Source organism: Symphalangus syndactylus, chromosome 15 (genome assembly GCF_028878055.3).
Source record: "Symphalangus syndactylus isolate Jambi chromosome 15, NHGRI_mSymSyn1-v2.1_pri, whole genome shotgun sequence".
In the NCBI taxonomy this organism is placed as follows: Eukaryota; Metazoa; Chordata; class Mammalia; order Primates; family Hylobatidae; genus Symphalangus; species Symphalangus syndactylus.
In genome coordinates, this window is record NC_072437.2 from 84,043,121 (window position 1) to 84,067,966 (window position 24,846).

The 24,846-nt window shown below is 38.6% G+C and overlaps 1 long non-coding RNA gene across 4 annotated transcripts; it reads right to left on the bottom strand.

Moving 5' to 3' along the window:
* Positions 1–24,837, bottom strand: LOC129463899 (uncharacterized). 4 transcript variants are annotated; one of them, XR_010116035.1, is made up of 7 exons: positions 24,656–24,837; positions 17,741–17,861; positions 11,876–12,474; positions 10,999–11,176; positions 7,864–7,986; positions 2,796–2,980; positions 1–588 (listed from the first exon to the last, which is right to left on the bottom strand). It is a non-coding gene; the product is annotated as an uncharacterized lncRNA (long non-coding RNA). The 4 variants fall into 4 exon arrangements; XR_010116034.1 differs by lacking the exons at positions 1–588; positions 2,796–2,980 and having other exon boundaries at positions 6,762–7,986; positions 11,876–11,985; positions 12,345–12,474; XR_008651339.2 differs by lacking the exons at positions 1–588; positions 2,796–2,980 and having other exon boundaries at positions 6,762–7,986.
* Positions 24,838–24,846: the final 9 nt, after the last annotated feature.

The following is a 24,846-nucleotide window of genomic DNA, read 5'->3' on the forward strand; positions in this document are numbered from 1 at the left end:
GTCATTTTAACAATTAGAGATTTAATTTTGTTGTAAGAAACCCAGAAAGGCCTAAAGTTGCTGTCGCTGCCCAACGAAGTCATCAACGACCCAGCCTCTTCATATCTTTTGGTTTCTTCTTTCTTTTCTTTCCTTAGTAGAAGACCTTTCATCTTCATGCTGTGGTCTCAGGGTTGCAATATGGTTGCTGTATCTCCACAGCTTAAATCTGAACCATAGGCAAAGAAAGATGGAGGGGAAGGAGTTTTCCACCAAATCTCTCTTTTCATCAGGGAAGCATAATTCCCACTCATAAGACTTTAACTTATATCTGGTTGGCCATAATTATCTAACATGTTCACCCCTAGCCACAGGGGAGGCTGGGAAAAAGAAAGTTGATGATATTTGGGTCGGCTTGGCAATAATGTTTGTCAAGGAACTCCCATAGGATTTTCTTGTGGGCAGATTCTAAAGCAGGACTTGCTCATTCTAGAAATAGTAGTCAGAAGCCTTTTCCTCCCTACTTCAAGTACTTTAAATTGAAAATCCACTTGTGCTGCCAGAATACTTGGAGAAGAGGTGATTAGGACCGTTGATGTTCTGTTTACTCTGTCATCGAAAGGCACAATTTTAGATTTTCAATGCTATGGATAAAATGGATTTAAGGAATAGTCGTCTTTCAGTGGCTTCCCATTGATCTTTGGATAGAGAACAAAATCCTTAACTTTGCTTCTATGATTCTACACGATCCACCTCCCATCTGCCTCTCCACATGTATACCTTTCTACCCCTAGCTTCCTGATATCCAGCCACACTGGCCTCCTGTCATTCCTAAAATATCTCATTATTGTTCCCATCTCAAGGCCTTTGCACATGCTATTCCCTCTCTCTGGAATTCTCTGCCCTCATCTTATCTATTTGTTCCTACTTATCTCACTTCAGACTTCTTCTTGGGGAAGATTTCCTCACCTTCTAAACCAGATAAGGTCCCCCTGATTTTATAACATCCTGTGCTTTTCTTTTTTTGCACTTCTAACAATTTTGGGGTGGGTAATTGTGCAACTGTGTTAGTTCCTGTCTATCCCCTCTGTGATAGGAGGTCTGAGAGTGAGGGCATTACCTGATTAGTGTGAATGCAACCCCAGATCTGAGGATGGTACTAGGCACATTAGAAGAATTAATGAATATTAGAACGTAGAGTAAACAATATATATAAATGCCTATTTTGTAATTTGCCCATACTTATCATAGAACATTTGAGCTGTTTGTAGCTTCTTCAGTGCTACTAGCTGTGATTGTATGTATGTGTGGGGTGTGTGTGTGTGTGTGTGTATTTAATATGCAATGGATAATGTTATTGGCAATTAGAAAGGTGTCCCTCTTTTTGAACAGTAATTAGACAATCCAAGAAATTATGGATAATGCAGTATAAATTATAGATAGTTCCACAATTGAGCCATTAATTTAGTTTCAGTAGAATTTATGAGGTAAGGAGAGAAATAATATGGTGTGGTAGGAAGAATCCTAGAACTGGGCCTAAATCCAAGTGTGGCAAACTGTTTGTTTATTCATTCAACAAGCAATGTTGTTCATTCATTATGTGCCAGCAGCTGTGTTTTGTACTGGCACAAAAAATTTAGCAAGACCTATTTCCTGTAGAAGAGATGGCAGTTGCCGTGGAGGAAAGTGAGGATACTGTGAAGACACAGAGGAAAGTGTGAGCTCCTTTCCTTGTGAAGGCTTCACAGAAAAAAAATCTTTGAGCTGAATCTTGAAAGATGTGAAGAAGCTGCAAGAGAGACAGGAGAGGGAGATGGGCAAGCACATGCAGAGGTAGGTAGACAGAAAAACAGATTCTACATTTTCTGAAGCCTTGTATTCAGGTATGACTAGAGATCAGGTACACAGGAAAAATGGTAGGATATAAGGCCAAAAAAAAAAAAGGAGCTAAGAAATTTCTTCCCAATGCTAGAAAATTTGTTGATGATAGAGCAGCACTGAAGACCACTGAGCAATGAAGCAACACCATTTTGTCTGAATTTCATAGAGCCTCTAGCAATGGTATGAAGGGCACAGAGGAAGCAAGGAATAGGGCGGAGGAGAAAGGAGAGATTTTTCGAGTTGGTGGAAGAGTTTCAGGGTGAGATGGGGCAGTCTCAATCCTTGGCAATACAGGAAATGTAGATTTGAGAAATATCAGGTAAGTAAAATTGACTAGGCTTGATTGTCTCTAGCTGACCTCCCTGCCTCTCTGGTGGCCCTCTTTAAGCCAGAGTTCTGTTTCTGATCATGCCCCATCTCATTTTAAGTCTCTGAGACTTTACTCATGCAGGAAGCCTGCTTTTCAGGTGTAGTGAGTAGTAACCAATCTAGTTCCTCAGGTAACTAAAAGCTTACAAAATAATAAAGTATGTACTTGAGGCTGAGCTTCTAGGAATGACACACAAAACAGCACAACTGGCTCGTCAAAGGTGCTACTATTTTTGCAATAGTCAGGAAACTGGGGAATCAGGACATCACAGCCACAACAGCAACTAGGAACTAAAGTTCAGGAAGCCACCACCATGACTTGAGCTCCATACCCCCATGTAATGCCAACAAATGGATAGTCCACACAAAACCACTCAAAAGCCACAAAGCCAGGATTAGACAATGGAACTCCCGATGATGCTACTACAGGAAATAGGCCTTCAGAAAGAAAAGCACAGGTTATGCCTCGCTTCCCTTTCCAAATATTGTATGGGTGTGGTTATTTGGTTAAATACTGACCCCAAGATGTAAAGGGAGTTGGGGAAACATAACCTTTAGTTTTCTACCTTTTTGCATGCAATAAGGTAGACCACAAGGATATTTGAAGAAGCCGACTGAGTCATTCAATGACATCTGCTTCAGCATATTAACCAGGATCTCAATTATCTGTAGAACTTCTTAAAACTGCATACGCACAGGCTTCACCCGTGAGGTCAAGGGCAGATCACTCCAGAGAAGCCAATAGTTTTCCCTTCAAATTAATATTTTAAAATGTTTATTTAGTAAAGAAGTAGCGATAGAGAAAGTCTAATTTTCAATGAATAAAAAGCGTTTTTATACTTTTGGTTGAATAGAAACAATTTATGTTATCACAGCGTATTATAATTTTTTATAGTTTTTGTTTCTCCAAAATATTTCTTTGGCAATTTTTAAACCAGACAGTAGATTAGGAAAAATCACGAGTTTGAAATGTTTGTTGATAATATTCTTACAAATCAAATGAAAAATGTGTATGATTTTTAGAGAAATAATGCCTAACCTCATTCATGAGAAAAAAAGGAAATTAAATTTTTAAAAATTACCTAAATTCAGAATAATCATTTTACTGAAGATAGAAAATCAGCAAGGGGTGAAGTGGGCTGTATTCTTGAAGGCACTGGTGGATTTATCAGTTAGAGCAGATTTATTGGGGCACAATCCAAGGGAAGATAAAAATTCAGAGAGGGAAAATGTCATTTAATACTCCTTTTTCCCCTGAGGGTGTTTGCTAATGTCAGTGAGACTGCTGACATTCTGGCTGGTACAAGACTGCCTTGAACTGTTGGGAAGTAAACACTGCAGTTCAGAGCCTGTCAAGGGTAGAGGTCATAGCAAGTGCTTTACTTTGCATTGTGACCTTAAAGAAAAAATAAACCAGAAGTAAATAATCTCCCACAAGGGCAGTAATCCATTTTCAAGTGGTCTGGCGGATTAAAAAAAAAAAAAAAAAGAACTCAATTCTGAAATTGAATAATAAAATTATGGATTGGTAGTATATCAGTTGCCTAATTATTTTTCAAATACAGTATCTGGCACACAATAAAAGATAACCAGTCACATGAAGGGACAATAAAACTTGAAGAAAGACAAATAGAAACAAGCAACAACAGAAACAGACCCTCAAGAGCTCCTGATATTGGAATTACCAGGCACAGATGTTAAAAAACTATGCTTTTGATGTCCAAGGAAATTGAAGAGTGAAAATGTTAACAGATAACTTAAAACCATTAAAGCAATAGGCAGCAGATTAGAAAAGAACCAAACAGAAGTTTAGAATTAAGGCATACAATAACTGAAATTAACAACTCAGTTGACATGGTTAGTAACAGATTAGACACACCTGAAAAGAGAATTTGTGAACTGGAAGATAGATGAAAGCAAAATATTCAGAAGAAAGCAAGAGGGACAAGATTAAAAAAAATGCAAAATAAAAAAAAAACATAGGGGTAATGATGAGAATAACCAAGCATGTTTTTGCAAATCCAAAATAAGAAAGAGGAGAAAATAAGAATGAAACCAAAGCAATATTTGAAGTGATAAAGGCTGAAATTTTCTTAAATTAATGTGACATACATCTACATATTCAAAAATTCAAACTGGATAAATAAAAAGAAATGCACAACCCAAATCCATCGTAGTGGAATTTCAGAAAACCAAAAAACAGAAAAAATTTGAAATCTGCCATAAAAAAAGAGATTGCTTTTAAAGGAGCAATAACTAGATTTCAGCTGACTTCTTAAAAACAATAATGAGTATTAGAAGACATAAAATACTATCTCCTGTGTGCTGAAAGAAAATAAATGCTATTGTATAATTCATGCCCAGTGAAAATACACAGAATAAAGATAAAATAAGAAACATTTTAATGCAGAAATAAAACATCATGAGAATCTTCCACCTGCAGACCTAAGTTATTCTTCAAGGAGAAGGAAAATGATACCAGTAGAAAGTCACATATTCATGAAGAAATTAAGCAATAAAAATGTCAAGCATGTGGATGTACTTAAATGAGAAATACCAAAAGTAATATCTTGGGAGTCAATAAATACATAGAATTAAAATAAAGGAAAATAAGGGTATGTAAGTTGAGAATAGCTTAAATAATGATAAAGTATGCTTGATTTATTGCATTGCTAAGGAAAAGCATAACCATTTCACATAAAAATAGTATTTAAAACAATGGCTGCTTGTGATTGTTGCTGAGGTAACCACTAAAATAATAGTAAAGGAAGGCAGAACTTCCAAACTAGTAGAAGGAAAAAATAGAGTAGTCAAAAATAATCAAAATGAAAGCAAGATGTTCTCTCCTTGCTTTGAGAGACAAAAAAGAAACTAAAAAAAAAAAAAAAAACAAGTAGAAAGCAAATGATAAGATGGTAGGCTTGTCTAAATGTTTTAGGAGTTACATCAAGGATAAATGACACAAAAAGTTTTGTTTCTAGTAAAGATGGAATAACAGGAACCAGATTTATTCTCCCATCTTAAATAATCCCCAAATGGGCAAAAATCATGAAGGTGACTGTAACAAGGTCCATAATAAAAATATTGCTTTAAATCAGTAATAAGGATAAAAATCTTTAATAAAGGCATAGTAAAAAAGGATATTAGGTATAGTAGAACAAATACAAGATTTATAGCACATTTCTCATCAGAAATAATGTAAGTGAGAAGACAGTGGGACATCTTTAAAGCACGGAGTGGGGGAAAAATCCTGTCAATCCATAATTCTATATGCACAAAAAATATTATTTATAAAGATTTATTTTTAACACACAAAAGCTGCAAAAATTTACACTTTGCAGTTCTGCACTACAAGAATGTTAAAGGGCATACTTTAGGCAAAAGAAAAATGATATGAGAGGGAAATGTGTTTCTATACAAAGGAATCTGTAGCCCAGTGCTAACTATAGAGGTAAATATATAAACTCTCCTTAAAAGACAATTGCCAGTATAAATAAAAATAATGATGGCATAGTATGAATTTATAATTATGTAAAAAATAACTAAATAAATAAAATGAATGACAACATTACTACAAAGGCTGGGAGTGGAGAAGTGGAAATGTACTACTACTGTAAATTCTTATGCTATACTTGAATAGGACCAGGGCTAGGGTAAGGCAAGGGAGGCACTTGCTTCAGGCACAAAATTTAAGGGTACTTCAAAACTTCATTGCTCAAGATAAATACTAATTTAATGAAATATTTTAAAATATAAAATTGAATGCAAAATCCATAATTAACAAAATATCAAAATTTAAAGAAATGTTATACCAAGTCATGTTGGAACTTAATGGGAGATATCAGTAACAACTATTCTGTCTTTATTAAAAATTTGGTATTTTGTTTATTATGGAATTTTTTGCATTAATTTTGATATTTTTAAATGTTGCTTCCAAACATTTATCTTGATTGCTGAGTTTTGGGGAGTATCCTTAAGTTTTTTGCCTCAGGCCTAGTCCTGTATCTGGGGATGGGACCCAGATATTTACATTTTTCCTTTCTTTTTTTTTTTTGAGACAGAGTCTCACTCTGTCACCCAGGCTGGAGTGCAGCGGTGTGATCTCATCTTACTGCAACCTCTGCCTCCCGGGTTCAAGTCATTCTCCTGCCTCAGCCTCCCAAGTAGCTGGGACTACAGGTGCATGTCACCACACCTGGCTAATTTTTTTTTTTTTTTGTATTTTTAGTAGAGACAGGGTTTCACCATGTTGGCCAGGATGGTCTCTATTCCCTGACCTCGTGATCCACCCGCCTTGGCCTCCCAAAGTGCTGGGATTACAGGTGTGAACCACCACGCCTGGCCTTGCATTTTTCTTAAGCACCAAAGGTCCTCCTCCTGATTGAGAACCGCTAGTAGAGAAATAATTTCAGTCTTTACCTTGGCATACAAAGTTCTGTATGAATTCAAATGAACTAGCTCTTTTTGTTTGTTTCTTTGTTTCTTCTATTTTTTTTTTTTTTCCAAAAAATACACAGAGGTGTCATATTTAACCCAGACTTAGGATTCCAGAGAAAGCTTTTTGGAAGAAGTGACAATTGAGAGATCAAAGGATAGAAGAGAGGACAAAAGAGTTTCAGTCAGAGGTAACAAACAGCATTCTCAAGAGTTTGGAGGTTCCAAAGAGAGTGGGGTATTCAAGGAGCTAAAAGAAGTTTGGGGCTGGGCATGGTGGCTTACACCTGTAATCCCAGTACTTTGGGAGGCCGAGGTGGGTGGATCCCTTGAGGTCAGGAGTTTGAGACCAGCCTGGCCAATATGGCAAAACCCCATCTTTACTAAAAATACAAAAATTAGCTGTGCATTATGGCAGGTACCTGTAATCCCAGCTACTCGGGAGACTGAGGCACAAGGATCGCTTGAATCCAGGAGGCAGAGGTTGCAGTGAGACGAGATCGCACCACTACACTGCAGCCTGGGTGACAGACTGAGTCTCCATCTCAAAAAAAAAAAAAAAAGTTTGGAGCAGAGAGAGTAAGGTGGAAGGTAATTGGGAGTAGAATGACATGTAGCAGAGAGGAAGAACAGAACACATTCTGCAGTAACATATGTCAGCAGTTCCAAACTGCTGACTTGATCTGGCCTGCAAATATATCACATTTGACCTGCATGGTGTTTTAACATTACTTAGAGTTAGTTGATAGTATTTAAAAAATTAGAAGATTTTGGCATAAATATCTGTGTTTCCAGGGTACCCTTTAAAATAAAAGTACAAGACTCAGCTCTGCTGGACATACATTTTTCAGGTCAATTGGAGATAAGCAGGAGAAGGTTCTTCAAGATAGGGCAATGGTTCCCAATTTTGTCACAGTCCCCAACACTCCATATTGTCTCGATCATATTGTTTTCTTTTGCATAGGGCTTTTATAGACATATAAATTTGCAAACCCTATGATAAGCTATATGTATACAGGCTATTTTAGTGACAATATTTTAGTGAAACAAGCCAACTTTAAAAGATGGAATTGGCTGGGCACAGTGACTCACACTTGTAATCCTAGCACTTTGGGAGGCTGAGGTTGGTGGATTCCCTGAGCTCAGGAGTTTGAGACCAGCCTGGGCAACATGGTGAAACCCTGGGTGTGCAGCGTTCACCTGTAATCCCAGCTACTCTGGAGGCGGAGACAGGAGAATTGCTTGAACTCGGGAGGCGGAGGTTGCAGTAAGCCGAGATCACGCCATTGCAATTCCATCCTGGGCGACAGAACGAGACTCCGTCTAAAAAAAAAAAAAGATGGAATCCATTGTCTTACATAACTAGACAGCCTACAGCCAGACAAGGCCTCAGACTTAGCTGGATATAGATAAAATCTCAGGCAGTAGTATCAGGACTCTCTCTCTCTCTGTGCGTCTGTCTTTCTATGCATTTCCTTTACATTATAGCCTCTTCCCACATGGTGAAAAAATGGCTACAACAGGCTAAAATACACAGTTTCCCAGGTTAGTAACCCCACGGGGGGAAGTCTTCTTTGTCCTCACATCTATTTATCAATCCTGAAAAACTCCGACGCTGCTTGGTCGCCTACATACTCCTGAGTCGAACACTGTACCTAGAAGGAATCAGTCTCTGCTTGCAGTCCAGATCATTTGTCCATGGTTTGTGCACTGCACAAAGGCATCTGGTCACAGGGAGTGAATGGGGGCCAAAAGCCAGGCCCATTTGCTCACCAGGCTATGTATCCTGGCATGCAGCTGCATTTTCTTGGAGGGAAAGGCAGCTTTTCATTTGCACAAGATGGTGTCTGCTTGCCTGCCGGGGTATGCATAGGGCTGTTTCCCCATGGACGGGGTGACTTTTATAATTTATCTGTGTAGGGATGGCGTCTTATTCTGGTTTAAAAACAGGAGTTGCATTGGGTAGTGGTGGCCCTGTATGTGTTACCTATGCCTGGCCAACTGCTCATTAGTTGAGGGCATGCAGTTTCCCCAGAGGAATTTGAGCAGTCAATACGTACTTACCATCTGTGTTAAGAATTTGGCTTTTAAGCCAGGTGCAGTGGCTCACGTCTGTAATACCAGCACTTTGGCAAGCCAAGGCAGGAAGATCGCTCAAGCTCAGAAGTTCAAGATCAGCCTGGACAACATAGTGAGACCCCATCTCTACAAAAAAATGTCTTAAAATTTTAGCCGGGTGTGGTGGCACACACTTCTAGTCCCATCTACTAAGGAGGCTGAGGTGGGAATGAGGGGATCACTTCAGCCCAGGAGGTCAAGGCTGCAGTAAGCTGTGAATGTGCCACTGCACTCCAGCCTGGCAACAGAGTAAGACCCTATCTCAAAAAAAAAAAAAAAAAAAAAAAGAATTTATTCTATGTAAGATAAGAGAACCATGGAAGAGTTGTAAGCATTACTTAATTTGCATTTTTGAATGAACAGCCTGCTTTCTTATTCCGTCTATATGCATTTTTTAGTTTAGAGTCAAACATTTCATTCTTGTATTTTGACTCTAACAAAAGTATTAACTATGGTTGTGTTTTGATTAACAAAAAACAAAGTGACAAGAGCAGAAAGAATTAAGGAAGGGAAGGGAAAAGGGAAGGAGAGTTAGAAAGTCTGCCCAGGCAATCTGGCTGTAGTAGGGAGAATAGGTTTAAGGGGAACAAGACTGAAGGTGTGATAGGAGGTTGTTGACATCACTCAGGTGGAATCATATCTGCCTTTCCTCCTCCGCTCATCTACCTGGGGACATCCTATGGAACTTTCAAAGTTTAATGGAAAAGACACTTTTTTTCAAGTATTCTTGACTCTACCCCAAGCTGAATTCAGACCTTTATTCTCTGTTATACCACAGCATTCCTTTAGAGCACTTCACTCACTGTTTATTTGCATATACTTTCTCCATCCAGACACTGAAACTCTGGACAGCAGAGGCTGTATTCTACTTAATTACTAAGTATGAAGAGTCTAGCAGAGTGCCTTTATGGAGTCAATGACAAGTCTATGCTTGATGGATAAATGGATGGATAAATAGATGAATAAATGAAAAAATAGAAATGATATAATTTGGGATTAAGAGTTTAAAATTTTCCTAAATTTTTATGTAATTGGAATATACTTCCACTATTATCTGACATAAACGTTGTAAGAAAAGGAACAAATTTGGTGCACCACAATGAGCTCAGTTTGGGACGTGAAGCATTTGTGGCTCTGTGGAACACCTGTGAGTCCTGGGCAGTTGTAAACTTCTGGGCTTTGGGGATAAAACTGAGGGCTTGAATAAGCTGATCCGCAGGTTACCTTCAAGTTCTATGATGCTAAGTATAGTACTTAAGGATAAATAAGAGTAGAATTTATGAAGATTTCACATTAGTTTTTAAATGTGGAAATGCTCTGCGGTGAGCAAAAAGGCAAAATTGGGTGTTTGCTTTTTAAAATATTTGCTTTTCTGATGCCTTCTTCCACTCTTCAAATTGATATATACAATTTATATTTAAATGAAAGTGAATTCAAATGGGTTTATCTTTGGTAGATAACTCTTGAGATACTTGTCCACCATGTTGCAAAATCCAGGCTGGAAGTTATTCTTTTAATCCTTGTAGCTGGATTCTAAGAGGGATTGGGAATGGCTTCTGAGAGGTCCTGAGACCAGGACAGGCCGCAGAGGCCACAGGCCACAGAGTTGATTAATTGGCATCCACTTACTAACAAGGATACACGAGACAGTCTCTTAAACCTCCTTTAATCCTTAGATTCCTTAGTGTTGGTCTCCACCTTCTTCCATGGAGCCAATATTTTTATTGTCCAGGCCTATCATTTAGCTAACTCTACAACTCTTACTGCCAAAACCAATGCTATCATTTTCCCCTTTGGTGATTAACTCACACAGCCTTGGACCAAAATGTACATATGCATGCCAGCAGTCAATGTTTTAGCTCCTCTTCTATCAAGACTGTCCCTCTGCCCAGGGCTAAAAAAGTCAGAAAGATGAGAGCCAAACAGTACTGTGCTTTTCATATTGATTCTCCTTCTTACAGTAATCTTTTTTTTTACAGACTTCTGAATATTTTATAGTATTTCTTTTTTCCCCCCTGCTCAAGTCCTCACTCAAGCTACTTTTCATCTTTTTAAATACTGTAAAGAAAATGGGTGTGGATATAAAGTTTGTTTTACTTATTTGCCCAGGCCCTAGAGATTTCTGATTTTCAAACAGTTGATGTGTACATTTACAAACACAAATACCCACAAATAAAAATGCCACAGCCCCTGATTTGTATTCACTTTTCAAGGCACCTGTTTAAAGCCAAGTAGTTTTAAATCTTTAAGTCATCTGTATATATCCACACAATCACTGGGCTCTGCAGCATCTGACTCCGTTTGTTTCTGATCCAATACAGGAGATTCCCAGTGTATTGTAATTCACCTTTTGTTTTTTCAGTAGCTCTGATTATCACATTGTTGTCACAAACTCCTATTTTAAAAGTACAAAGAAAGCCATAAAGTTAAAATTAAAACACGAGGATTTTATGTATCACGTTATATAAATAATGCTTAAATTGATAATCCTGTAAAATCTTGAGTAAATGTTGGCCGGGCGTGGTGGCTCAAGCCTGTAATCCCAGTACTTTGGGAGGCCGAGGCGGGCGGATCACGAGGTCAGGAGATCGAGACCATGGTGAAACCCGGTCTCTACTAAAAAAAAAAAAAAAATACAAAAAATTAGCCGGACGTGTTGGCGGGCGCCTGTAGTCCCAGCTACTCGGGAGGCTGAGGCAGGAGAATGGCGTGAACCCGGAAGGTGGAGCTTGCAGTGAGCCGATATCGCGCCACTGCACTCCAGCCTGGGGGACAGAGCGAGACTCCGTCTCAAAAAAAAAAAAAAAAATCTTGAGTAAATGTTTTAATCTACAGAGATTCAGATATAATCTGTGGTTCACAGTCTGTGAATGTATTCAGAGTCATTTCAGATGAAGTTCATTTTATTAGGTTTTAGTTATTTGGAAGTGTGTAGGCTGTTTCAGCATTTATGGTAATATCAGCGAATCAGAATTTTTTGTTGTTGGGTTTTTTTTTTTTGTAATGGAGCAACACATTCTATTAGTCAGCTTGGGCTTCTATAACAAAATACTACAGGCTGGATAGCTTAAACAACATCAATTTATTTTCTCACAGTTCTGAAGCCTGGAAGTTCAAGATCAGGGTGCTGGCAGAGTTGGTTTCTGCTGAGGCCTCTTTTCCTGGCTTGCAGACAGCTGCCTTCTCACTGTGTAGCCTTTTTCGCTGCGTGTGAGTGGAGAGAGAAAGAGGTCTGGAATCTCCTCCTCTTCTTATAAGGACACCAGTCCTATTGGATTAGAGCTCCATCCTCATGACCTCATTTGTGCCTATTTACCTTTCTACTGGCCCTATTTCCAAATGTAATCACATTGTGGGTTAGAGCTTCAACCTATGACTTGAGGTGGGAGGACATAAATCATTTTATAACACATATCCAGTAAACACAAAGAAGAAAAATGTTTCTAAAACTAGGGAAGTTGAAGCGTGGACCATTCCCACCAAGAATTAGCTAGTTATTGGGAGAAAGAAAACTTCTGCTCTTCAGGTGGTCACTGGATACTGCAGCACGTTTTTTTACCCACCTTCCCTCCTGCTGTCTGCTTCCCACCAACCACGTAGAATGTCCTTGTCTTCTCTTTACCAGATTATACGTCAATATTGGCCTCTTGAATCGGAGTATTTAATAAACCAGATAACTCAATTTCTAAGATCCTGGAAGAAAGAAAGGGGCGGACCAAGATGGGGGTGAGGGCTGGGGAATGTATTAAGCATTTCTACTACAAAAGCAAGGAGGCCAAATAGTAAATACAGCTCCAAACACACTCTCTGGTCTGTTATTCCAATTTTAACAATTTCTTTTTGCTAACCCTGTTCTAAAATCAGTGCTTTTCTGTACTGCTGAAAGAATATGTTGATTTGCTCTTGTCTTTTAAATACATGTTTTAAAATTACACATTGTTTTCTATTTAAAATGTCCCCTAAATTTAGTTCCCTGGGGAAAAGCCTGGGTTTTCCAATTCTAGCCACAGGTGCATCAGGAAGAACTTTAGAACAACTCAAGATTCTCCCCATGTTTTAGTTGAGGTAACCAAGGTTGGTAGAGGTGAAGTTTTTGGTCAAAGTCATGCAGTTAGTGAGTAAATTGGAATTCCCACTAAGATTTCACACATCCCAAGGGCTATGCTCATTTCTTTAATGAGAAAGGGAATTATTACATATAGGTACTCTGTAATTTTCATTAAAGAGGAGAATCTCCGTTAACAAGAATCCAAATACCTGTGACCCTCAATTTCTTTTCATGAACTTTCCTTTTTAAGAGAAAAAGAAAAATTATAACAGTAATGCTGTTAATAGCAATTAAGATATAAGTATTTATATGTATGATTCCAGTGACTATTCTGTCATTCCCCTAAACACACATTAGGCCTAATAATCTAATATTGTAAATGTTATAGAAAGATTAGTACTTTCAGAGATAATCCCAAGCCTTTTAAAATAACCCAAATCAATGCCAAAAATATCCATTAAGCTAATTGAACCAAGCTGAATAGTGAGGCAGGAAGTAGACGTATTTTATTTCATTTAAAGAATATTTAGATCTTATACTTCTTTTTTTTCTTGGTCTACAGTGGCTTGTCTGTTCTGACATATTATTTTAAGTAACATTTTCTACTATAAGTAATTGCTTATTGTGGAATTTGGAAAATATAGAAGAAAAGCATAAAGAAATTTAATAATTCAGAGATATGTTATATTTTATGTTTCCCATACATAGATATCTATATGGCTTTAACTTGCAAATTTGGAATTATACAGTATATCCATTCTTTATTCTACTCTAACATTTTATGATTCATTTATAATTCTTTATTTGCATAAATATACACAGCCTAAAATATTCTCCTGTGGCTATATCATGTTTTAATAGTTTCACTGGTGAATATTTAAATATTTATATATAATACAACAACTAATATATAGGTCCTTATATCACTTTTTCTTAGGTTAGATTTTTAAAATTAAATTACTTCATTAAAGGGTAGAAACATGTTTGAAGCTCTTGGTAAGTATTATTAAGCTACTCTCCAGGACTGTTGCAACACTCTTGGGTCTACCTTACTATACCACTCCCAGCAATAGGTATTATTGCAGCATGAATAGATTGATAATATTATGTCATTGTAAATTATTTGCTTTATCAGGTTTAAAAAGTGACCTTTTGGTTCATAGGACACATTTTCCTAAATATTCTGTTATCAAATAAAACAACAGTAGAATTGTAGTGGGAATTGTGCTAAGTGATTATCTCTTTTGGTTCAAATCACAGTCTTATAATACATGTAGTATACTCATTTTCTTAGAAAGGTTCAACCACTTGCCCAAGATAACCTAGCTAGGAGTTGGCACAGAACCAACCAGGTCTGACTCCAAAACATATGTAAAATAGTATTTATTTTTCATTTTAACTAATGTAGTTTTATCAAACACATTAGGATCAGACACCCCAGATTCCCTCACATTTTTACGCATTATTGAAATGTTCCAATCTCTTTGTTTCAGCTTATTTTCTGAATGAATTATCTACAATAATCATTTTATCAATTTCTTCAAAATTGGCATTTTAATTGATGTTGCATTAAGGGCATACATTAAATTCTTGAAAAGTTACATCTTAATAGCATCAGGTCTTCCAGCAACATGATGTCAAGATGCTCTTAGAAACCTTATTTAGTTTTGTGGTTTCTTCAGCATAGCTTGTTCACCTTTCTTGGTGAGGTGTTTTCTGTTTCTTTTTTTCTAACATTAATGAGTGGGATTTTAAAAAATTATCTTTTAGCTGACTATGGTTAGCCCTGATTTGAAATCAGTCCTTGGTATCTATGGGGAATTGGTTCCAGTACCCCTCTCAGATAACAAAATTTGAGGGCACTCAAGTCTCTGATATAGAATATGTTAAATACTGATGATGGCAATCATATGGGAAATTCTTTCTTGTCCTTTACCATACTAGGATTATCTCTAGAATTTTACCTTCGTGTGTGTGTGTGTGTGTGTGTGTGTGTGTGTGTTCATTTACTGTGGACCCAGGGATAATGCAGTCAGTGGAAATTCCACCTTGACTTTGGTGCTTTTTCAGTCTTTAGTTTTCAGTATTGTCATGCAATTTAATGGGGAATTAGGAACTGGTATATGACCCCAAAACGTGCTGCTATTGTAACTCTGAAATGAACATACACATTTTAGAAAGATTTTCAACAAATGGTGTAACATATTACTGCCTAATTAACTTTAAAATGTAATCCATTTCCCTAAGCATCTCAGTCTTCTCAGGTAAGATTATAATTGGCTTTTCCTAATTAGATTTATGCCACACTCCATTATTCCCCATTATACATGCTATTTCCACCGCCCTCCAGAATTTATAGTTTTCCAGACCAGGACTAGAGAAAGTAAAGCCTGGAATTCATAAAAAAACAAACTCCTGAGCTGAAAGTCTGCCACTCACTCCACTCTCTTGGCCCAGACCTGTCCATTTCTACCCCGGAACAGGGACATTTCCACCACATGGTTCTGCTGTTCTCATATCCTGCACTCTGCTTCCCGCAACTCAAAATTCATGGTAAAAAACACGTGTTACTAACAGAACCTAAACTTTTTCTTAACCTCATGCTTATGTCTAGCCTCAGGACTACAAGGAACTGCAATTTCCTGAGGATAAAAATATATGGGCCTATAACGGTGAAGATATGTCATTATGCATTGTCAAAACCCATAGAATGTACACCACCAAGAGTGAACACTAAACTATGGACTTCGGGCGAACATGATGTGCCAATGCAGGTTTAGTGATTGTAACACATGCACCACTCTGGTGCAGGATGTTGATAGTGGGTTAGGCTGTGGGTGTGGGGGAAGGGAGTGTATGAGAACTCTCTGTACTTCTGCTCAGTTTTTCTGTGAAGCTAAAACTGCTCTAAAAAATAAAGCCTATTTAAAAATATATGTTTAAATAGCCCTCAAATACTATCTGGATGTCACGCCCAGAGACTCTCTGGACTCCATCTCTGCCTGTTAAATGCCTCGCATCTTCCCACGGGACATTCTTAGGTCATTGCTTAGGAATCTAAATCCAACAGGGTTAATTTCTCAGGACTGCTCTCTGCTCCCTAATCAGTCTTCCTGCTCACCTCTCCTTTTGTTTCTTCTTTTATTCCTGTGTTCTTCCTGGAATGCTATAAATAAATATTTTAAAATCTTTCTCTTTATGGAAAAGCCACAAAATTATTCTATAAACATTAAGCATTGACAAGAATAAATGTTAACGAATAAACAAATGACAGAGGTCACAAGACTTATAACAAATAGTCCCCACTTTGTGGCTGATGGCGTCATTTACTGCAATCATACAATGTGCTCTTTTGGGGATCCATAGAAACATTGGTGTCGATCTCTAGAGTTGGGTTATTTTTATCTCAAGAACACTTAGGCCAGGTGCAGTGGCTCATGTCTGTAATCCCAGCACTTTGGGAGGCCGAGGTGGGTGGATGACTTGAGGTTAGGAGTTCAAGACCAGCCTGGCCAACATCATGAACTCCGTCTCTACTAAAAATACAAAAATTAGCCAGGCGTTGTGGTGGGCACCTGTAATCCCAGTTACTCGGGAGGCTAAGTAAGGAGAATCACTTGAACCAGGAAGGCAGAGGTTGCAGTGAGCCAAGATTGCACCACTGCACTCCAGCCTGGGTGACAGAGCAAGACTCTGTCTCAAAAAAAAAAAAAAAAAAAAGGAAAAATAGAACACTTAAAAAAAAAAAACACTATAAATAGTGTAATTTTGTTTTCCTCTTGGTTTTGGCTACCAGGGAACTCAGAATTAAGTAAGAAGAACTCAGCTTTCAAAAATACAGGCCAGCCTGGGCAACAGGCAAGATTCCATTTCTATTTTTTAAAAAAATAAAGGACCATTTGTCATGCATTGTGAATAATAACTTTACCTGTGAGGTTTGTTTTTTTTTTTTACCTTATTTTTCTACTATATTCTCTTTGCCCTTATTTCCTATTTGGTTTATGTGGTATGCATTTCTACAAGCCTCCCAGGATACTGAAAGGCGAGAAGAAGCGTTTTCATATGACACTGCAATTCTCAGCATGAGTGTCTCTGGCTTTGCAAATTTTCACTGGCCTGTGTAGTCACATGCTGTCTTTCCTTTGACATTCGATACATACCTGAACCATATAAGTCCAGGAAGGCAGCACCAATGCAAATGTTAGTTTAATTCAAATATAATTGGGAATCAAATTTTTCAGAAAGGTACATCATGCAATGAGTTCCTAATACAAGTGAAAGTGACTTTAGTATTAACTGCAAAATTTTCACTAATACTATTATTATCTGTGCTATTTTTTCTTCATCTGGTTGGTATATTTAGAAAAAAAAAAAAACTAACCAAAATTTGGTGGGGAAATTTTCCTCTTTACAACATAGTACTTGAATCAGTAGGAATTGTTCATTCTTTCTGTTTTGTTGTTTTAATGTAACCATGGAAACATGGAGAGTAACTAATAAATCCTTGATGATACTCAGGCTGCCTTTGATTTTACTGTCCTCTTGTTTCTGTTGTTAATGTTGGGTTAACTGCAGCACATAATTTACTAGATAGCAACAGTAGGTCTGTGCCACATAATTTTTTATTCAGACCTGTAACAGTGTCTCATACATAGTAGATGCTTCATATTTGTTGAATGAAGGATTCTAAAAATAAATGAATGAGTGGATGAAGAATAAAACAAGTCAGGCTAAATCTTAAAAATGAACTCTGGCAGGCCAGGCATGGTGGCTCATGCCTGTAATCCCAGCACTTTGGGAGGCTGAGGCGGGCAGATCACAAGGTCAGGAGATCGAGACCATCCTGGCCAACATGGTGAAACCCCATCTCTACTAAAATACAAAAAATTAGCCAGGCGTGGTGGTGCGCACCTGTAGTCCCAGCTACTTGGGAGGCTGAGGCAGGGGAATTGCTTCAACCCGGGAGGTAGAGATTGCAGTGAGTCGAGATTGTGCCAGTGCACTCCAGTCTGGCAACAGAGTGAGACTCCACCTAGAAAAAAAAAAAAAAAAAAAGCTATGGCAAGGCTGTGTAAGAGAAAAGGATTCCATTGTGGGCAACTCAGAATTCATGGTAGAAAACACCTGTTACTAAGACAAGCTAAACTTTTTCTTAGTATTGGAATTGCCAAAACATTGTTTTAGGCTTTTATCATTCCTAAGAGGTGTTATTTAAAGTTGGATCCCTGATAAGACTGTTGCGATGGTCTAAAGGATTCCAGGCACCTGCATTTTATCTCATGTGTCAACTGTTCTTCCTTGCTCTAAAAAAAAAGGCAGCTGGAAAAGAACCAATTGCAGGGGAAGTAAAAACAAAGAATTCAACAGCCAAGCTTCATCTTATATAGTGCAGGAGTGGCTGCTTAATTTGAAGAGCCTTGTGCATGAACTCAGAGCCTTGTTCAAAATTATTAAGAATTTCAGGACTACAACAGAGCACTGAACCGAGCTTTGATTTCTTCTGAGTGTGGGGTCGTTTACACATAAAGCTAGCTCTGCATATATGTTTCTAGTTCCTTATTGTTTTTGAACAAATAAAATTGAGTAGGTCTGATATAAGCAAGCCTTATATGAGATGGTATCTCGTTGTGGTTTTGATTTGCATTTCTTTGATGGCCAGTGATGATGAGCATTTTTTCCTGTGTTTTTTGGCTGCATGAATGTCTTCTTTTGAGAAGTGTCTGTTCATATCCTTCGCCCACATTTTGATGGGGTTTTTTGTTCTTTTCGTGTAAATTTGTTTGAGTTCATTGTAGATTCTGGACGTTAGCCCATTGTCAGATGAGTAGTTTGCAAAAATTTTCTCCCATTCTGTAGGTTGCCTGTTCACTCTGATGGTAGTTTCTTTTGCTGTGCAGAAGCTCCTTAGTTTAATTAGATCCCATTTGTCGATTTTGGCTTTTGTTGCCATTGCTTTTGGTGTTTTAGACATGAAGTCCTTGCCCATGCCTATGTCCTGAATGGTATTGCCTAGGTTTTCTTCTAGGGTTTTTATGGTTTTAGGTCTAACATGTAAGTCTCTAATCCATCTTGAATTAATTTTTGTATAAGGTGTAAGAAGGGATCCAGTTTCAGCTTTCTATATATGGCTAGCCAGTTTTCCCAGCACCATTTATTAAATAGGGAATCCTTTCCCCATTTCTTCTTTTTGTCAGGTTTACCAAAGATCAGATAGTTGTAGATATGTGGCATTATTTCTGAGGGCTGTGTTCTGTTCCATTGGTCTATATCTCTGTTTTGGTACCAGTACCATGATGTTTTGGTTACTGTAGCCTTGTAGTATAGTTTGAAGTCAGGTAGCATGATGCCTCCAGCTTTGTTCTTTTGGCTTAGGATTGTCTTGGCAATGTAGGCTCCTTTTTGCTTCCATATGAACTTTAAAGCAGTTTTTTCCAGTTCTGTGAAGAAAGTCATTGGTAGCTTGATGGGGATGGCATTGAATCTATAAAATACCTTGGGCAGTATGGCCATTTTCACGATATTGATTCTTCCAACTCATGAGCATGGAATGTTCTTCCATTTGTTTGTATCCTCTTTTATTTCATTGAGCAGTGGTTTGTAGTTTTCCTTGAAGAGGTCCTTCACATCCCTTGTAAGTTGGACTCCTAGGTATTTTATTCTCTTTGAAGCAATTGTGAATGGGAGTTCACTCATGATTTGACTCTCTGTCTGTTTGATGTATAAGAATGCTTGTGATTTCTGCACATTGATTTTGTATCCTGAGACTTTGCTGAAGTTGCTGATCAGCTTAAGGGGATTTTGGGCTGAGACAATGGGGTTTTCTAGATATACAATCATGTCATCTGCAAACAGGGACAATTTGACTTCCTTTTTTCCTAATTGAATACCCTTTATTTCCTTCTCCTGCCTGATTGCCTTGGCCAGAACTTCCAACACTATGTTGAACAGGAGTGGTGAGAGAGGGCATCCCTGTCTTGTGCCAGTTTTCAAAGGGAATGCTTCCAGTTTTTGTCCATTCAGTATGATATTGGCTGTGGGTTTGTCATAGATAGCTCTTATTATTTTGAGATATATCCCATCAATACCTAATTTATTGAGAGTTTTTAGGATGAAGGGTTGTTGAATTTTGTTAAAGGCCTTTTCTGCATCTATTGAGATAATCATGTGGTTTTTGTCTTTGGTTCTGTTTATATGCTGGATTACGTTTATTGATTTTCATATGTTGAACCAGCCTTGCATCCCAGGGATGAAGCCCACTTGATCATGGTGGATAAGCTTTTTGATGTGCTGCTGGATTCGGTTTGCCAGTATTTTATTGAGGATTTTTGCATCAATGTTCATCAAGGATATTGGTCTAAAATTCTCTTTTTTGGTTGTGTCTCTGCCAGGCTTTGGTATCAGGATGATGCTGGCCTCATAAAATGAGTTAGGGAGGATTCCCTCTTTTTCTATTGATTGGAATAATTTCAGAAGGAATGGTACCAGCTCCTCCTTGTACCTCTGGTAGAATTCGGCTGTGAATCCATGTGTTCCTGGACTTTTTTTGGTTGGTAAGCTATTAATTATTACCTCAATTTCAGAACCTGTTATTGGTCTATTCAGAGATTCAACTTCTTCCTGGTTTAGTCTTGGGAGGGTGTATGTGTCGAGGAATTTATCCATTTCTTCTAGATTTTCTAGTTTACTTGCCTCAAGGTGTTGATAGTATTCTCTGATGGTGGTTTGTATTTCTGTGGGATCAGTGGTGATATCCCCTTTATCGTTTTTATTGCATCTATTTGATTCTTCTATCTTTTCTTCTTTATTAGTCTTCCTAGCGGTCTATCAGTTTTGTTGATCTTTTCAAAAAAACAGCCCCTAGATTCATTGATTTTTTTGAAGGTTTTTTTGTGTCTCTATCTCCTTCAGCTCTGCTCTTAGTTATTTCTTGGCTTCTGCTAGCTTTTGAATGTGTTTGCTCTTGCTTCTCTAGTTAATTGTGAGGTTAGGGTGTCAATTTTAGATCTTTGCTGCTTTCTCTTGTGGGCATTGAGTGCTATAAATTTCCCTCTACACACTGCTTTGAATGTGTCCCAGAGATTCTGGTATGTTGTGTCTTTGTTCTCATTGTTTTCAAAGAACATCTTTATTTCTGCCATCATTTCGTTATGTACCCAGTAGTCATTCAGGAGCAGATTGTTCAGTTTCCATGTAGTTGAGCAGTTTTGAGTGAGTTTCTTAATCCTGAGTTCCAGTTTGATTGCACTGTGGTCTGAGAGACAGTTTGTCATAATTTCTGTTCTTTTACATTTGCTGAGGAGTGCTTTACTTCGAACGATGTGGTCAATTTTGGAATAGGTGTGCTGTGGTGCTGAAAAAAATGTGTATTCTGTTGTTTTGCGGTGGAGAGTTCTGTAGATGTCTATTAGTTCCACTTTGTGCAGAGCTGAGTTCAATTCCTGGATATCCTTGTTAACTTCCTGTTTTGTTGACCTGTCTAATGTTGACAGTGGGGTGTTAAAGTCTCCCATTATTATTATGTGGGGGTCTAAGTCTCTTTGTAGGTCACTAAGGACTTGCTTTATGAATCTGGGTGCTCCTGTGTGGGTGCATATATATGTTTAGGATAGTTAGCTCTTCTTGTTGAATTGATCCCTTTACCATTATGTAATGGCCTTCTTTGTCTCTTTTGATGTTTGTTGATTTAAAGTCTTTTTTTTCAGAGACTAGGATTGCAACCCCTGCCTTTTTTTGTTTTCCATTTGCTTGGTAGATCTTCCTCCATCCCTTTATTTTGAGCCTATGTGTGTCTCTGGATGTGAGATGGGTTTCCTGAATACAGCACACTGGTGGGTCTTGACTCTTTATCCAATTTGCCAGTCTGTGTCTTTTAATTGGAGCATTTAGTCCATTTACATTTAAGGTAATATTGTTATGTGTGAATTTGATCCTGTCATTATGATGTGAGCTGATTATTTTGCTTGTCAGTTGATGCAGTTTTCTTCCTAGCCTTGATGGCCTTTACAATTTGGCATGTTTTTGCAGTGGCTGGTACCAGTTGTTCCTTTCCATGTTTGTTTAGTGCTTCCTTCAGGAGCTCTTTTAGGGCAGGCCTGGTGGTGACAAAATCTCTCAGCATTTGCTTGTCTGCAAAGTATTTTATTTCTCCTTCACTTATGAAGCTTAGTTTGGCTGGATAAGAAATTCTGGGTTGAAAATTCTTTTCTTTAAGAATGTTGAATAATTGGCACCCACTCTCTTCTGGCTTGTAGAGTTTCTGCCAAAAGATCAGCTGCTAGTCTGATGGGCTTCCCTTTGTGGTTAACCTGACCTTTCTCTCTGGCTGCCCTTAAGTTTTTCCTTCATTTAACTTTGGTGAATCTGACAATTATGTGTCTTGGAGTTGCTCTTCTCGAGGAGTATCTTTGTGGTGTTCTCTGTATTTCCTGAATTTGAATGTTGGCCTGCCTTTGTAGACTGGGGAAGTTCTCCTGGATAATATCCTGCAGAGTGTTTTCCAACTTGGTTCCGTTCTCCCCGTCACTTTCAGGTACACCAATCAGACGTAGATTTGGTCTTTTCACATAGTCCCATATTTCTTGGAGGCTTTGTTCATTTCTTTTTATTCTTTTTTCTCTAAACTTCTCTTCTTGCTTCATTTCATTCATTTGATCTTCCATCACTGATGCCCTTTCTTCCAGTTGATCGAATTGGCTACTGAGGATTGTGCATTCGTCACGTAGTTCTCGTGCCTTGGTTTTCAGCTCCATCATGTCCTTTAAGGACTTCTCTGCATTTGATATTCTAGTTAGCCATTCGTCTAATTTTTTTCAAGGTTTTTAACTTCTTTGCCATGGGTTCAAACTTCCTCCTTTAGCTCGGAGTACTTTGATCATCTGAAGCCTTCTTCTCTCAACTCGTCAAAGTCATTCTCCATCCAGCTTTGTTCTGTTGCTGGTGAGGAGCTGCGTTCCTTTGGAGGAGAGGTGCTCTGATTTTTAGAGTTTCCAGTTTTTCTGCTCTGTTTTTTCCCCATCTTTGTGGTTTTATCTACCTTTGGTCTTTGATGATGGCGACGTACAGATGGGTTTTTGGTGTGGATGTCCTTTCTGTTTGTTAGTTTTCCTTCTAACAATCAGGACCCTCAGCTGCAGATCTGTTGGAGTTTGCTGGAGGTCCACTCCAGACACTTCTTGCCTAGGTATCAGCAGTGGTGGCTGCAGAACAGCAGATATTGGTGAACCGCAAATGCTGCTGCCTGATGGTTCCTCTGGAAGTTTTATCTCAGAGGAGTTCCAGGCCGTGTGAGGTGTCAGTCCGCCCTTTCTGGGGGGTGTCTCCCAGTTAGGCTACTCGGGGATCAGGGACCCACCTGAGGAGGCAGTCTGCCTGTTCTCAGATCTCAAGCTGCGTTCTGGGAGAATCGCTACTCTATTCAAAGCTGTCAGACAGGGACATTTAAGTCTGCAGAGGTTACTGCTGCCTTTTGTTTGTCTGTACCCTGCCCCCAGACGTGGAGTCTAGAGAGGCAGGCAGGCCTCCTTGAGCTATGGTGGGCTCCACCCAGTTCGAGCTTCCAGGCAGCTTTGTTTACCTACTCAAGCCTCAGCAATGGCAGGCACCCCTCCCCCAGCCTCACTGCTGCCTTGCAGTTTGATCTCAGACTGCTGTGCTAGCAAAGAGCAAGACTCCATGGGCATAGGACCCTCCGAGCCAGGTGCAGGATGTAATCTCATGGTGTGACGTTTGTTAAGCCCGTTGGAAAAGCGCAGTATTAGGGTGGGAGTGACCTGATTTTCCAGGTGACATCTGTCACCCCTTTCTTTGACTAGGAAAGGGAATTCCCTGACCCTTTGCACTTCCCGGGTGAGGTGATGCCTTGCCCTGCTTCGGCTCATGCACGGTGCGCTGCACCCACTGTCCTGCACCCACTGTCTGGCACTCCCCAGTGAGATAAACCCGGTACCTCAGTTGGAAATGCAGAAATCACCCGTCTTCTGCATCGCGCATGCTGGGAGCTGTAAACTGGAGCTGTTCCTATTCTGCCATCTTCAAGACTTGTAAAATTATTAAACAATGGGGTTGAATTAGGAGCATGACCATGTTTTATTTGATATTTCTTCAGAATAAAATAGCAACTCTACCAACAGTTTTTGAAGGTCAGGGTTAGCTATTGGTGATGTTTTGCTCCAGTACCTTGAGTTTGCCTGTAATATTATGCCTTTTCTTTTGAAGTTCAGAGTAAGGGCCGTTAGTGGATTCATCACTTAGTTTGATATATCCAATTACCCATTTGATACTGTTCTTCAGATAGAGAGAGTGCACCATGTTTTCAATACGGTCGTCTTAGATGAACTGACTTCTAGTTGACTCTCATAACAAATTCTCAGACGTGTGCATATAGACATATACACATATAATATATGCAGTACACTTGTATGTACATAAACTCACACACAGATAAGACATACACACATATATATACACTCCCGCCTCATGTTTGCCGAGATGGAAGTGTTATTCAGAATCACTAGATTGTTGTTAATTCAGTATTTAATAAGTATTATGTATTTTTCCTTTAATAATATTATGAAACCATGATTCTCAGATATTCATGTCACAATCAACTCTTAAGCAGTTTATCAGTGATTTGGGTATCACCTCCGGAGCATACTGGTAAGAAAATGAAGTGGAAATTGTCCAGAAAGCACTGTCTTCATGATGCACAAAGGGAGAGGCTGAGATGTCAAGGTGTGCAAATTGATAAGCCACATCTTCTCATAGGAAATCCCCCAAATTGAGGATTGGGGTGATAGAGGATGTTAGTTGTCCACGCACTTTTCTTACCTTGGCATTTTCAAGAGTCTTGCAGTTGCATGGTGGTGGCAGTATCTTTAAATTGTAGTTTAAGATCTATAGATCCATTGTAGCTTAGGGAGCTGATAATAGGACAATTAATGCCTAGAGGAATGACATTACGTTTCTTGGGTTATCAAGCTCAGATGGATTTGGTAAAGCTGTTATTGGCATTTTTTTCT